General features: G+C 43.3%; 1 protein-coding gene across 1 annotated transcript in view; it reads left to right on the forward strand.

The window, feature by feature from the left end:
• The first annotated feature begins 1,079 nt into the window (after positions 1-1,079).
• CPNE7 (copine 7) overlaps positions 1,080-14,437 on the forward strand; it is a 139,262-nt gene continuing 125,904 nt past the window's right edge. Inside the window, exon 1 of the mRNA XM_088447360.1 lies at positions 1,080-1,173. The gene's annotated coding sequence lies outside the window, so the exon portion shown is untranslated. The remainder of the gene's footprint in view (positions 1,174-14,437) is intronic.

The raw sequence follows: 14,437 nt of genomic DNA on the forward strand, positions 1-14,437 counted from the left end.
GCTGTCGCATCTACCGTTGCTGGATACACACATTGTCTAGTCTAGTCTGTACCTGGCATTACACCACATGTGTGCCATCTGCACCAAACTATTAACTATTAAACAAAAGGGTAGCTGTCATGCAAAGCCTAAATACGATGCAAACCTCCCCCAGCCTTACATTTCTCTGAATCGCACACGGCCTCGCTCCCTCTGAGGTCATCGCGTCATGATGTCAGTGGCACTGTCCCCACGCCTGCCAACTGGGACTTTTATCATACACATAGCGTGTCTTGGGGAAACAGCCTATGTGAACAGCCTGGGAAATGGCTTAATTCATGATGACATGTCATAAGGAGAACAGCAGACATTATACACTATACATGTCTGTATGTTGTCTGATCAATTATCTGTTATATGTGCAGTAATATATAGGTGACCCCGGTCCTCTTGATAAAGAACAGTGTTGAGCAAATTATCTATCTATCTATCTATCTATCTATCTATCTATCTATCTATCTATCTATCTATCTATCTATCTATCTATCTATCCATCCATCCATCCATCCATCCATCCATCCATCCATCCATCCATCCATCTATCTATCTATCTATCTATCTATCTATCTATCTATCTATCTATCTATCTATCTATCTATCTATCTATAATCCTGCTTCCCTATATGTGCATGCCAACAGTTAGTTCTTTTTGGGCGTTTGGATAGCTAAACATCCCTGTTTAATACAGATGTAATTTTTTTTGCAGTGTGTTCTTCTCTATCACAGCTAACTTCCTGAGGCTATAAATTAGTATTTCTGTGTTCTCTAATTGTACAGCACTTGTATTTTTGGGTGGTTTCTAAAAACGACAGATTACAGGGAATCTGTGCACTTGTAGGTCTGCAGGAGAATGTATGGGTGCAGTACAGAAATCTTTCAGTATTAGGGATGATTGTGATGAGGCACTCTGGGGCTGATAGGATGCAAGGCTGGGCTGGGAGACAGCAGTCTGGCAGTGAAGGAGTTAGTGTATAGGAAGGCTCCCTCTCTGGGTGTACAGGATGAATTGCAGGCTCTGTGAGATTCCCTGGGATACAGAGCCAGATAGAGAGCAGGCTACTCCGCACAGATCAGCTCTATCTGGCCATCACAAGCACTCAGCACAGCAGGTACCAGTACCAGTGGGAGCAGCAGGTGAGAACCAGGACTCCAATACATACAAACTGGGGGACATCTGTCTTTATGTATATGGTTCTGTGGGGCTGGGGGCGGTTGGCAGATGTTCTGGCATTTGAGGTGTTGAAGACCTCACAAGTCTCTTTTTTGCTGAAAACAAAAACAGGAGGCTGAGGCATATAAGACTGTCCACCAATGGTAGAGGAGTCTCTGGGATAGTTCAGCTCTGCATGATTTTGGATAGAAACCACCAAAGGAACGCATGAGATGTGGGAGAAGGGTGCTTTGGGTGGGGACTTTGCAGGGTGTTATGTGTGGGGTTACAATGTATGGAGTAGAGGAGATGTATGGAGGTCAGGGGTGAGGTACAGTAGACTGTTTGGAGACAATGCAAGAGATGGGGTGAGGTAGATAAATGATGGAGATTGGATATTTCAGGAGGGAGGGCGAGATGTGAAGTTGACAGTGGGGTGTAAAGTGAATCCGTAGGGTTAGGGGGTGCGGGGGAGTACAGAGCTGAGGGTGGTATGGCATATGGTGATTGGTGACCAGGACATGAGTGGACTTATTCCCTCAGATGACAAGCGTAGAGTAGGAAATGTTGGCAATAAGTAATGAAATGAAGGATACAGAATAAATGCTATAAGTGCCATTTCATGTGTGGTTACAGGAAAGTGAGCTGACACTATTTTTTACTTTATTTCATCAGGGGTAGGTGGTAGGAAGAAAGATTATGAATGAGAATAGGGGTGATTGGGGAAGCTAAAACATTTTCAAGGTACTTAGTGGGCATTTTAGTTGTATCGATGGAAAATACACAATTACACTGAGGGGTTCCAAAAATGTCAGAAAAGACACAGTATAAGCTGAGAGTAGGGGGCTGAGAAGCTGGACTACAGCATGGTACAACTAGGCACAGCATAAGGTAAGGTGTACAGTACAGTTGGTTGGGGTACAGTATAATATAATAAGCGGAGGTATGAGATAAGAAGTGAGGTATAATGTAGTGAGTGTGGTACAGGATGAGAATATGGGTATAATATAATGAGTGGAGGTATGAGATAAGAAGTGAGGTACAATGTAGTGAGTGTGATACAGGATGAGAATATGGGTATAATATAATGAGCGGAGGTGTGAGGTAAGAAGTGAGGTACAATGTAGTGAGTGGTACAGGATGAGAATATGGGTATAATATAATGAGTGGAGGTGTGAGGTAAGAAGTGAGGTATAATGTAGTGGGTGTGATACAGGATGAGAATATGGGTATAATATAATGAGCGGAGGTGTGAGGTAAGAAGTGAGGTACAATGTAGTGAGTATGATACAGGATGAGAATATGGGTATAATATAATGAGCGGAGGTGTGAGGTAAGAAGTGAGGTACAATGTAGTGAGTGGTACAGGATGAGAATATGGGTATAATATAATGAGTGGAGGTGTGAGGTAAGAAGTGAGGTATAATGTAGTGGGTGTGATACAGGATGAGAATATGGGTATAATATAATGAGCGGAGGTGTGAGGTAAGAAGTGAGGTACAATGTAGTGAGTATGATACAGGATGAGAATATGGGTATAATATAATGAGCGGAGGTGTTAGATAAGAAGTGAGGTATAATGTAGTGAGTGTGATACAGGATGAGAATATGGGTATAATATAATGAGTGGAGGTATCAGATAAGAAGTGAGGTATAATGTAGTGAGTGTGGTACAGGATGAGAATATGGGTATAATATAATGAGCGGAGGTGTGAGGTAAGAAGTGAGGTACAATGTAGTGAGTATGATACAGGATGAGAATATGGGTATAATATATTGAGCGGAGGTGTTAGATAAGAAGTGAGGTATAATGTAGTGAGTGTGATACAGGATGAGAATATGGGTATAATATAATGAGTGGAGGTGTGAGGTAAGAAGTGAGGTACAATGTAGTGAGTGTGATACAGGATGAGAATATGGGTATAATATAATGAGTGGAGGTATCAGATAAGAAGTGAGGTATAATGTAGTGAGTATGGTACAGGATGAGAATATGGGTATAATATAATGAGTGGAGGTGTGAGGTAAGAAGTGAGGTACAATGTAGTGAGTGTGGTACAGGATGAGAATATGGGTATAATATAATGAGTGGAGGTGTGAGGTAAGAAGTGAGGTACAATGTAGTGAGTGTGGTACAGGATGAGAATATGGGTATAATATAATGTGGAGGTGTGAGGTAAGAAGTTAGGTATAATGTAGTGAGTGTGGTACAGGATGAGAATATGGGTATAATTATATCATGAGCGGAGGTGTGAGATTAGAAGTGAGGTATAATGTAGTGAGTGTGATACAGGATGAGAATATGGGTATAATATAATGAGTGGAGGTGTGAGGTAAGAAGTGAGGTACAATGTAGTGAGTGTGGTACAGGATGAGAATATGGGTATAATATAATGAGCGGAGGTGTGAGATTAGAAGTGAGGTATAATGTAGTGAGTGTGATACAGGATGAGAATATGGGTATAATATAATGAGTGGAGGTGTGAGATAAGAAGTGAGGTATAATGTAGTGAGTGTGATACAGGATGAGAATATGGGTATAATATAATGAGTGGAGGTGTGAGGTATAATGTAGTGAGAGTCATACAGCATGAGAATATGGGTATAATATAATGAGTGGAGGTGTGAGGTAAGAAGTGAGGTATAATGTAGTGAGTATGGTACAGGATGAGAATATGGGTATAATATAATGAGCGGAGGTGTGAGGCACAATGTAGTGAGTGTGGTGCAGGATGAGAATATGGGTATAATATAATAAGCGGAGATGAGAGATAAGAAGTGAGGTACAATGTAGTGCGTGTGGTACAGGATGAGAATATGGGTATAATATATTGAGCGGAGGTGTGAGGTAAGAAGTGAGGTACAATGTAGTGAGTGTGATACAGGATGAGAATATGGGTATAATATAATGAGTGGAGGTGTGAGATTAGAAGTGAGGTATAATGTAGTGAGTATGATTCAGCATGAGAATATGGGTATAATATAATGAGTGGAGGTGTGAGATAAGAAGTGAGGTATAATGTAGTGAGTGTGGTACAGGATGAGAATATGGGTATAATATAATGAGTGGAGATGTGAGATAAGAAGTGAGGTATAATGTAGTGAGTGTGATACAGGATGAGAATATGGGTATGATATAATGAGTGGAGATGTGAGATAAGAAGTGAGGTATAATGTAGTGAGTGTGATACAGGATGAGAATATGGGTATAATATAATGAGTGGAGGTGTGAGGTATAATGTAGTGAGAGTCATACAGCATGAGAATATGGGTATAATATAATGAGTGGAGGTGTGAGGTAAGAAGTGAGGTATAATGTAGTGAGTATGGTACAGGATGAGAATATAGGTATAATATAATGAGTGGAGATGTGAGATAAGAAGTGAGGTATAATGTAGTGAGTGTGATACAGGATGAGAATATGGGTATAATATAATGAGTGGAGATGTGAGATAAGAAGTGAGGTATAATGTAGTGAGTGTGATACAGGATGAGAATATGGGTATAATATAATGAGTGGAGGTGTGAGGTATAATGTAGTGAGAGTCATACAGCATGAGAATATGGGTATAATATAATGAGTGGAGGTGTGAGGTAAGAAGTGAGGTATAATGTAGTGAGTATGGTACAGGATGAGAATATAGGTATAATATAATGAGCGGAGGTGTGAGGCACAATGTAGTGAGTGTGGTGCAGGAAGAGAATATGGGTATAATATAATAAGCAGAGGTGTGAGATAAGAAGTGAGGTATAATGTAGTGAGTGTGGTACAGGATGAGAATATGGGTATAATATAATGAGCGGAGGTGTGATATAAGAAGTTAAGTACGATGTAGTGAGTGTGGTACAGGATGAGAATATAGGTATAATATAATGAGTGGAGGTGTGAGATAAGTAGTGAGGTAAAATGTAGTGAGTGTGGTGCAGGATGAGAATATGGGTATAATATAATGAGCGGAGGTGTGAGGTAAGAAGTGAGGTACAATGTAGTGAGTGTGGTGCAGGATGAGAATATGGGTATAATATAATGAGCGGAGGTGTGAGGTAAGAAGTGAGGTACAATGTAGTGAGTGTGATACAGGATGAGAAATGAATATGAGCGGAGGTGTGAGGTACAATGTAGTGAGGAGTTCATCCAGACCCTGTTGCAAGCTTCCAATTGTTCGTACGCGGCCGATGTTACGTTTGCGCATGCGTACGCTTTGTTCTGCGCATGCGCAAACTACTCAGAGCGATCGGAATCCGCTCACTCGCTAAGGAAAGACAGCCCAGTGTAATGAGTGACAGGAGAGGCCGTTTGTGGGTGGTAATAGGGGCAGGACACTATTAACTGGGGAGTGGAGGTGCGAACCCAGGTGTGCCTGTGTGTTGCAACGCCATTTCTAAGGTGTGCATAATTAACAGACGGCGTCATAGTACATGTCACCTGCCTTTTTTTTTAAACTGAAATCCACAAAGTGCTTGTTGTAAGGTAAGGCAACCACAAGCGCTGCGAGCTCTTCCGATGGTCCTCGATGTACCAATGTTTTAATACACTAACTGGAGATGAAATGCGCTAGTGGGCGTCTCAACATACGCTAATGGCCGTCTGCATACACAAAGTGATTGCTCGCAAATACAAAGTGGGCTTGCTTATGCCTTTCCGAGCGAGCACATGCCATGGCGTCACTTAGCCGAATTTGCATACGCTGGGGGCGAGTGATCGCATCTAGCGAGCGTCTCTCGATCAGGTCCTAAGTGTGATACAGGATGACAAATGAATATGTGGAAAATATAATGAGCGGAGGTGTGATATAAGAAGTGAGGTACAATGTAGTGAATGTGGTACAGGATGAGAATATGGGTGTAATATAATGAGCGGAGGTGTGATCTAAGAAGTGAGGTACAATGTAGTGAGTATGGTGCAGAATGAGAATATGGGTATAATATAATGAGCGGAGGTGTGAGATAAGAAGTGAGGTACAATGTGGAGACTGTGGTACAGGATGATAATATGTGTATAATATAGTGAGCAAAGGTGTGAGATAAGAAGTGAGGTATAATGTAGTGAGTATGGTGCAGAATGAGAATATGGGTATAATATAATGAGCGGAGGTGTGAGATAAGAAGTGAGGTAGAATGTAGTGAGTATGGTGCAGAATGAGAATATGGGTATAATATAATGAGCGGAGGTGTGAGATAAGAAGTGAGGTAGAATGTAGTGAGTATGGTGCAGAATGAGAATATGGGTATAATATAATGAGCGGAGGTATGAGATAAGAAGTGAGGTATAATGTAGTGGGTGTGATACAGGATGAGAATATGGGTATAATATAATGAGTGGAGGTGTGAGGTAAGAAGTGAGGTATAATGTAGTGAGTATGGTACAGGATGAGAACATGGGTATAATATAATGAGCGGAGGTGTGAGGCACAATGTAGTGAGTGTGGTGCAGGAAGAGAATATGGGTATAATATAATAAGCAGAGGTGTGAGATAAGAAGTGAGGTATAATGTAGTGAGTGTGGTACAGGATGAGAATATGATATAATATAATGAGTGGAGGTGTGAGATAAAAAGTGAGGTAAAATGTAGTGAGTGTGGTGCAGGATGAGAATATGGGTATAATATAATGAGCGGAGGTGTGAGATAAGAAGTGAGGTAGAATGTAGTGAGTATGGTGCAGGATGAAAATATGGGTATAATATAATGAGAAGCGTGAGATAAGAAGTGAGGGACAATGTAGTGAGTCTGAGGTACAATGTAGAGAGTGTGATACAGGTTGAGAATATACGTATAATATAATGAGTGGAGGTGAGAGATAAGTGAGGTACAATGTAGTGAGTATGGTATAGGATGAAAATACAGATATAATATAATGAGAATATAATGAGTGGAGGTGTGAGATAAGAACTGAGGTACAATGTAGTGAGTGTGATACAGGATTAGAATATAGGTATAATATAATGAGTGGAGGTGTGAAATAAAAAGTGAGGTACGATGTAGTGAGTGTGGTACAGGATGAGAATATGGATATAATATAATGAGCGGAGGTGTGAAATAAAAAGTGAGGTACAATGTAGTGAGTGTGGTACAGGATGAGAATATTGGTATAATTGAGTGGAGGTGTGAGATAAGAAGTGAGGTACAATGTAGTGAGTGTGGTACAGGATTAGAATATTGGTATAATATAATGAGTGGAGGTGTGAAATAAAAAGTGAGGTACGATGTAGTGAGTGTGGTACAGGATGAGAATATGGGTATAATATAATGAGTGGAGGTGTGAGGTAAGAAGTGAGGTACAATGTAGTAAGTGTGGTACAGGATGAGAATATTGGTATAATTGAGTGGAGGTGTGAGGTAAGAAGTGAGGTGCAATGTAGTGAGTGTGGTACAGGATTAGAATATAGGTATAATATAATGAGTGGAGGTGTGAAATAAAAAGTGAGGTACGATGTAGTGAGTGTGGTACAGGATGAGAATATGGGTATAATATAATAAGCGGAGGTGTGAGATATGAAGTGAGGTACAATGTAGTGAGTGTGGTGCAGGATGAGAATATAGGTATAATATAATGAGCGGAGGTGTAAGATAATAAGCGAGATACAATGTAGTGAGTGTGGTGCAGGTTTTTTAGAATATGGGTGTAATATAATGAGCGGAGGTGTGAGATAAAAAGTGAGGTACAATGTAGTGAGTGTGATACAGGATGAGAAATGAATATGAGCGGAGGTGTGAGATAAGAAGTGAGGTACAATGTAGTGAGGAGTTCATTCAGACCCTGTCGCAAGCAGCCGCTTGCTCGTACGCGGCCGAAGTTAAGTTTGTGCGTGTGTACGTTTTGTTCTGCGAATGTGCAAACTACTCAGAGCGATCGGAATCTGCTCACTCGCTAAGGAAAGACAGCCCAGTGTAATGAGTGACAGGAGAGACCGTTTGTGGGTGGTAACAGGGGCAGGACACTAAAAGGACACTAATAACGGGGGAGTGGAGATGCGAACGCAGGTGTGCCTGTGTGTTGCAACGCCATTTCTAAGGCATACATAATTAACAGACCGCGTCATAGAACATGTCACCTGCCTTTTTTTTACACTGAAATCCACACAGTGCTTGTGGTAAGGTAAGGCAACCACAAGCACTGCGAGCTCTTCTGATGGTCCTCGATGTACCAATGGTTTAATACACTAACTGGAGATGAAATGCGCTAGTGGGCGTCTCTACATACGCTAATGGCCGTCTGCATACACAAAGTGATCGCTCGCAAATGCAAAGTGGGCTTGCTTATGCCTTTCCAAGCGAGCACATGCCATGGCGTCACTTAGCCGAATTTGCATACGCTGGGGGCGAGTGATCGCATCTAGCGAGCGTCTCTCGATCAGGTCCTAAGTGTGATACAGGATGAGAAATGAATATGTGTAAAATATAATGAGCGGAGGTGTGATATAAGAAGTGAGGTACAATGTAGTGAATGTGGTACAGGATGAGAATTCGGGTATAATAATATAATGAATGGAGGTGTGATATAAGAAGTGAGGTACAGTGTAGTGAGTATGATAAGGCATGAGAATATGGGTATAATCTAATGAGCGGAGGTGTGAGATAAGAAGTGAGGTATAATGTAGTGAGTGTGATACAGCATGAGAATATGGGTATAATATAATGAGTAGAGGTGTGAGATAATAAGTGAGGTACAACGTAGTGAATATGGTAGAGGATGAGAATACGGGTATAATATAGTGAGTGGAGGTGTGAGATAATAAGTGAGGTACAACGTAGTGAGTATGGTACAGGATGAGAATACGGGTATAATATAGTGAGCGGAGGTGTGAGATAAGAACTGAGGTACAATGTAGAGAGTATGATACAGGATGAGAATATACGTACAGTAGCATAACTTCATCCCAGGTACCCGGAGGCAAGATAAATTTTGGTGCTCCCCCCAAATTCCGACGCCCCCCTATGCAGTCCCTTTTATACAATGCCCCTAGTAGTGGTCCCCCTATGCAGTGCCCTCAGTAGAAGTCCCCCTACGCAGTGCCCGCCTATGTAGTACCCCGGAGTAATGGTCCTCCTATGCAGTGCCTCCAGTAGTGTTTCCCCTATGCATTACCTCTAGTAGTGGTCCCCCTATGCAGTGTCCCCAGTAGTAAGGTCCCTGTAGTGCTCCCAATAGAAAGGCCCCTGTAGTGCCCCCAATAGTTAGGCCCCTGTAGTGCCCCCATATGTTGCCCCCAGTAGTAATGCCGCTATAGTGCCCCCGTATGATGCCCCCAGTAGTAAGGCCCCTGTAATGCCCCCTGTAGTGCCCTCAGTAGTAAGCCCCCTGTAATGCCCCTAGTATTAAGCCCCCTGTAGTACCCCCAGTAGGAAGCCCCCTGTAATGCCCCCAATATTAAGCCCCCAGTATTGTGCCCCCTGTAGTATTAAACCACCTGTAGGGCCCCCAGTAATGCCCCCAGTATTAAGCCCCCTGTAGTGCCCCCAGTATTAAGCCCCCTGTAGTGCCCCCAGTATTAAGCCCCCAGTATTGTGCCCCCTGTAGTGCCCTCAGAATTGTGGTCCCTGTAATGCCCCTAGTATTGTGGCCCCTGTAATGCCCCCAGTATTAAGCCTCCTGTAGTGCCCCCAGTATTGTGCCCCCTGTAATGCCCCCAGTATTGTGCCCCCTGTAGCGCCCCTAGTATTGTGCCCTCTGTAGTGCCCTCAGTATTGTGGCCCCTGTAATGCCCCCAGTATTAAGCCCCCTGTAGTGCCCCAGTATTGTGCCCCCTGTAATGCCCCCAGTATTGTGCTCCCTGTAGTGCCCCCAGTATTGTGCCCCCTGTGATGCCCCCCATTTTAAGCCCCCTGTAGTGCCCCCAGTATTGTGCCCCTTGTAGTGCCCCCAGTATTGTGCCTCCTGCAATTCCCCCAGTACTGTGCCCCCTGTAATGCCCCAGTATTAAGCCCCCTGTAGTGCCCCCAGTATTAAGCACCCTGTAGTGCCCCCAGTATTGTGCCCCCCCCACCCACGCGCACACACACATATACAATAAAAAAAAACTTACCTTCAAGCCCACTCCAGTGCCTGCTGCCGTCCGTCCTCGGCGCCCGCTCCTTGGAACTATGGGAGTGACGTCATGACGTCACTCCCATAGTGCACTGCGGGACCTGGAGCTCAGTAGTGAGCTCCGGCTGCCGCTGGTGCCGGGGCGGTGGGGGGAGAAGGAGCGGGCGCCCGCTTGTAACACACTCAGCGTGCGCCCGGCAAATGGAGGGGGCAGGGGGTGCGACCGTTCCCCCTGCTTCCTCCGTAGTAACGCCACTGGAGGTGGAGCGCCGATCAGCGGCGCTCCTTCTCCATACAGCTCCTGCTCAGCAGTGGCCAGCCTGGATGACAATGGAGCCAGGTGCCCCCTTCAGGGCTGGCGCCCGGAGGCAAATGACTCCATTGTCTCTGGGAGTTCCGCCACTGTATAGGTATAATATAATGAGTGGAGGTGAGAAATAATAAGTGAGGTACAATGTAGTGAGTATGGTATAGGATGAGAATACGGGTATAATATAATAAGTGGAGGTGTGAGATAAGAACTGAAGTACAATGTAGTCAGTGTGGTACAGAATGAGAATATGGGTACAATTTAATATAATGGGCGGAATGTACTAAGGTTGTGGTGACCATTCCGCCAGTCACCGCAACCTTTCTAATCGCATATGTATGAACATATGCGATTAGTATCGCAAAGGACAGCTCATGCGATAAGAGCTGCCCTTTGCGAAATAGCCGACGCCGGGTGACGGGGTCTCCGTGGGACCCCGTCCCCTCCAAGCCCCGGGAGCTTCCTGTTGGTCACATGTGCAGGAAGCCCCGGGCTCCTCCTTCTCCCTGCACCCGTGAGAAGACTAGGAGGAGGAGGAGGCGAAGGACCTAGGAGGAGCGTGGGCCGGCGACAATGGAGTGCAGGTGAGTGGCGACGGCGAGGCGGCGGCGAACCATCGGGAGCGGGGTGCGGTAAGAAGCCCATAGGCTTCTATAGGGTAACGTCAGGTTTTTCTGGCATTACCCTCCGTGCTGAAAAGAGGGTGGCTAGGGCTTAGTACATATGGAAATGCGTCAAAACCCCCGAAAACAGGGTTTTTACCGCATTTTTCCTTTAGTACATCTCGCCCAATGAGTGGAGGTGTGAGATAAGAACTGAGGTACAATGTAGTGATTGTGGTACAGGAGGAGAATATGAGTAATGAGTCGAAGTGTGAGATAAGTAAGGTACAATGTAGTTAGGGGCATATGTATCAAAGCTTGATGTGAGATAAAATTGTGAAATATATATCACCAACCAATCAGCTCCAAACTATCATTTCTTAAACACAGCCTGCAAAATGTAAGTTAGAAGCTGATTGGTTGGTGATATATATCTTACAATTTTATCTCACATCAAGCTTTGATACATATGCCCCTTAGGGCCCCATTTACAAACGAAATATAACCCCTTTAGCGCTCGCTAAAGGGTTTATGTCATCTTGCTGTATTTAGTAAACAGCGGTAATCTTAGATTACCGCTGTTTGTACAGCATCGCTCTCGCCATCTAAAAGATAGCGAGAGCGATGCGGGCCCCATTGCCGGCAATGGAGACCCGGCGGTGCCTTTCCGGCTTCAACGAAGCCTTCCAGGCACTGCCGGGTCTCCTTGTCATGTACATGCGCAGACAGACCGTCGTCGCTGGCAGCGTTAGGCTGGCAGCAGCCCAGCAGAGAACCTCATCGAGGACGAGGATTCCGCTGGACTTCGTGGGACCTCGCCGGAGGGGTAAGTATTACTAAATACCAGTGGAATTTTCGTTTGTATCACAGTGATAGTAGACGAAAATTCCCGCTGGTTTTTCACTTCGTTTGTAAATGGGGCCCTTAGTGTGGTATAGGATGAGAATATGGGTATAATATAATGAGCGGAGGTGTGAGATAAGAAGTGAGCTACAATGTAGTGAGTATGATACAGGATGAGAATATGGGTATAATATAATGAGTGGAGGTGTGAGATAAGACGTGAGGTACGATGTAGTGAGTGTGATACAGGATGAGAATATGGTTATAATATAATGAGCGGAGGTGTGAGATGAGAAGAGAGGTACAATGTAGTGAGTGTGGTGCAGGATGAGAATATGGGTATAATATAATGAGCGGAGGTATGAGGTAAGAAGTGAGGTATAATGTAGTGAGTGTGGTACAGGATGAGAATATGGGTATAACATAATGAGCGGAGGTGTGAGGTAAGAAGTGAGGTATATAATGTAGTGAGTGTGGTATAGGATGAGATTATGGTTATACGTAATATAATGAGCGGAGGTGTAAGGTAAGATGTGAGGTATAATGTAGTGAGTATGGTGCAGGATGAGAATATGGGTATAATATAATGAGCGGAGGTATGAGGTAAGAAGTGAGGTACAATGTAGTGAATGTGGTATAGGATGAGATTATGGTTATACGTAATATAATGAGCGGAGGTGTGAGATAAGAAGTGAGGTACAGTGTAGTGAGTATGGTGCAGGATGAGAATATGGGTATAATATAATGAGCGGAGGTGTGAGGTAAGAAGTGAGGTACAATGTAGTGAGTGTGGTATAGGATGAGATTATGGGTATAATATAATAAGCGGAGGTGTGAGATAAGAAGTGAGCTACAATGTAGTGAGCATGATACAGGATGAGAATATGGGTATAATATAATGAGTGGAGGTGTGAGATAAGAAGTGAGGTACAGTGTAGTGAGTATGGTGCAGGATGAGAATATGGGTATAATATAATGAGCGGAGGTATGAGGTAAGAAGTGAGGTATAATGTAGTGAGTGTGGTGCAGGATGAGAATATGGGTATAATATAATGAGCGGAGGTATGAGGTAAGAAGTGAGGTACAATGTAGTGAATGTGGTATAGGATGAGATTATGGTTGTACGTAATATAATGAGCGGAGGTGTGAGATAAGAAGTGAGGTACAGTGTAGTGAGTATCGTGCAGGATGAGAATATGGGTATAATATAATAAGCGGAGGTGTGAGATAAGAAGTGAGGTACAATGTACTGAGTGTGTTACAGGATGAGAATATGGGTATAATATAATAAGCAGATGTGTGAAGTAAGAAGTGAGGTATAATGTAGTGAGTGTGATACAGGATGAGAATATGGGTATAATATAATGAGCGGAGGTGTGAGGTACAATGTAGTGAGTGTGTTACAGGATGAGAATATGGGTATAATATAATAAGCATATGTGTGAAGTAAGAAGTGAGGTATAATGTAGTGAGTGTGATACAGGATGAGAATATGGGTATAATATAATGAGTGGAGGTATGAGGTACAATGTAGTGAGTGTGATACAGGATGAGAATATGGGTATAATATAATGAGCGGAGGTGTGATATAAGAAGTGAGGTATAATGTAGTGAGTGTGGTACAGGATGAGAATATGGGTATGATATAATAAGCAGAGGTGTGAGGTAAGAAGTGAGGTACAATGTAGTGAGTGTGGTACAGGATGAGAATATGGGTATAATATAATGAGCGGAGGTGTGAGATGAGAAGTGATGTACAATGTAGTGAGTGTGGTATAGGATGAGATTATCGTTATACGTAATATAATGAGCGGAGGTGTGAGGTAAGAAGTGAGGTATAATGTAGTGAGTGTGGTACAGGATGAGAATATGGGTATAATATGATGAGTGGAGGTGTGAGGTAAGAAGTGAGGTGTAATGTAGTCACCCTGTAGTGAGTGTGGTGCAGCATGAGAATATAGGTATAATATGATGAGTGCAGGTGTGAGGTACAATGTAGTGAGTGTGATACAGGATGAGAATATGGGTATAATATAATGAGCGGAGGTGTGAGGTAAGAAGTGAGGTACAATGTAGTGAGTGTGGTACAGGATGAGAATATGGGTATAATATAATGAGCGGAGGTGCGAGGTAAGAAGTGAGGTATAATGTAGTGAGTGTGGTACAGGATGAGAATATGGGTATAATATAATGAGCGGAGGTGTGAGATAAGAAGTGAGGTACGATGTAGTGAGTGTGATACAGGATGAGAATATGGGTATAATATAATGAGCGGAGGTGTGAGGTAAGAAGTGAGGTACAATGTAGTGAGTGTGGTACAGGATGAGAATATGGGTATAACATAATGAGCGGAGGTGTGAGGTAAGAAGTGAGGTATATAATGTAGTGAGTGTGGTATAGGATGAGATTATGGTTATACGTAATATAATGAGCGGAGGTGTGAGGTAAGATGTGAGGTATAATGTA

Source organism: Taudactylus pleione, unplaced genomic scaffold (genome assembly GCF_031769625.1).
Source record: "Taudactylus pleione unplaced genomic scaffold, aTauple2 ptg000430l, whole genome shotgun sequence".
NCBI lineage: Eukaryota > Metazoa > Chordata > Amphibia > Anura > Myobatrachidae > Taudactylus > Taudactylus pleione.